Source organism: Geospiza fortis, unplaced genomic scaffold (assembly GCF_000277835.1).
Source record: "Geospiza fortis unplaced genomic scaffold, GeoFor_1.0 scaffold40, whole genome shotgun sequence".
In the NCBI taxonomy this organism is placed as follows: domain Eukaryota; kingdom Metazoa; phylum Chordata; class Aves; order Passeriformes; family Thraupidae; genus Geospiza; species Geospiza fortis.
The window spans coordinates 22,777,461-22,779,386 of record NW_005054297.1 but is presented as its reverse complement, the minus strand read 5'-3'; positions in this window follow the sequence as shown (position 1 = coordinate 22,779,386).

Here is a 1,926-nt window from a genome sequence, read left to right as displayed (position 1 = left end):
TGCGGGGCCGGCGGTGCGGGAGCTCCGCTGTGCCGCGCCTGCAGCCGGGCAAACCTGCTCCGCAAGGAACTCAGCCAGCACAGACAGCTCTGGGCTTTCCGCGGGAGAGGCGGTCAGTCCGCGCTGGAATTCGCCGGGACAGACGGCAGAGGGCATGAGTGAATGCCTTAAGCATCGGAGCTTACTTCTGATGGAACCGGAATTTCTCTGCTAGTGTAAATGTACCCTTTCCCTTCAACCTTTCCCCCCCTCTTTTTAGCATGATGATGATGATGATGTCAATGATTTGTCAAATCTATGATTTGTCATTGTCCTCTGCATGCTTTGTTTTGATTTCTGCGTATTTCTTTTGTATACCTCCTGCATAATTTCAAAGCAAAATATTGCAGACAAATCCAGGTCTATTCTGCCTGAGGGGATGGGAATGTACCCGCTGAAAAAAGACTAAAAACTGAGGCATATGGCTGAGGAAGTCTAAGCTTCACGAGGAATAGCAAAAAGCTCAAAGCCGTTTTTCCCTCCTCACTGCTCGATTATTGCAAAAAGAGTCAACTGAGAGGTCCTTTTGATGGGAGTATTGCTGGGTTTACCAGACCCGGTGGAGTGCCTCTTTAAATCTGTGAGACTGATCAAAAGAAAACACTCTGCTACTCTAATCCTTTATAGGCATGTTTCACTCTTGTACTATTTAATTTCTGATAGGCAAGTTCAGGACTGAACTAATTTATTCCTGGCATGAAGCCTGGGATGTAACATGCCAAAGAGCAGTATATAATAACTACAATTGGATGGAGGAGCGTAGGTCAGCACATGTTTCACACCACTCCTTTTACTACTGGAGTCATGGGGTAAAATCTACTCTTTTTGCCAACTTTGGTGAAGGTGTAAATGCACATGCACAATGTAATGGCTTTAAATCTTGGAATCCTACTTGTATGCACCAGATGGATCTTGTATAAACGTTCCACTTTACAGCATGTTAGCATTTGCTAGTAGTTAGCTGGAGGTTATAGCTGCCAGACTTCTTTGTGGCAGTTTCCAGGCCTAAGGAAAAAAAAGGCAAAAAGAGAAAACACAAACAGAGAAAACAACCACCCACACAAGAGGGAATGTCCGAATAATAGATAAAACTAGTTTTAAGAATTGCATGTACCTGTGTTTGTTCATGAATAGTATTTGATTTGACTTGTCCTGATTTGAACTACATGGGGTACATGCATATTAGGCTTTTTGAGAGAAGCTACCTTATCAGTAGTGGTTGACAAAGTCTTATAAAGGTTTGTGTATCATACACAGGAATATGCCTATTTTATATATATGTGTACAAGTGTATGTATTTTTCTTAAGAACAATTCTGCAACCTAGATAGGTTCCAAATTAATTTAACAATAATTAATTTCATTATATAGATCAGAAGTATTTTTCAGCTTATGCACTACCATACATAAAATGCACTTTTGCTATCTGAATTTTTAAAATGCTTTTGTCTTTTCTAACTAGAAGTCTAACTCTTCCAGAGTACATCTTAAAGACATGATAATTTGTATTTTAGGAGGCCATGAATTCTTGCCTCCAGTCCAAATTTGCTATTCTGTATACTTCAGACATATATTAATGATCTTGGAAAATATGCTTTGGAGTGTCTACTTTTCATATTTCTCCATTTTTCTTTCCTTTTCATTTTCCTTTAGAATTAAATATGTAATTGCTGATGGAAGAAAAAAAAAGACAAAAGAAGGTTCCAAAAACACAGAAGAAAATTTCACCAGTTTTATGATGCATGTATATAAAACCTAAAATGCTGACTGGGCAATTGTTATACACAGGGCAAAGCCAGGCCTTTCTTAGCTGGTGTCTTTCTCTTGTTTTCCTTCTACTGCCTAACTCCCACTTCCTCTCACAACTTTCTTGTACTTCAACCAACAA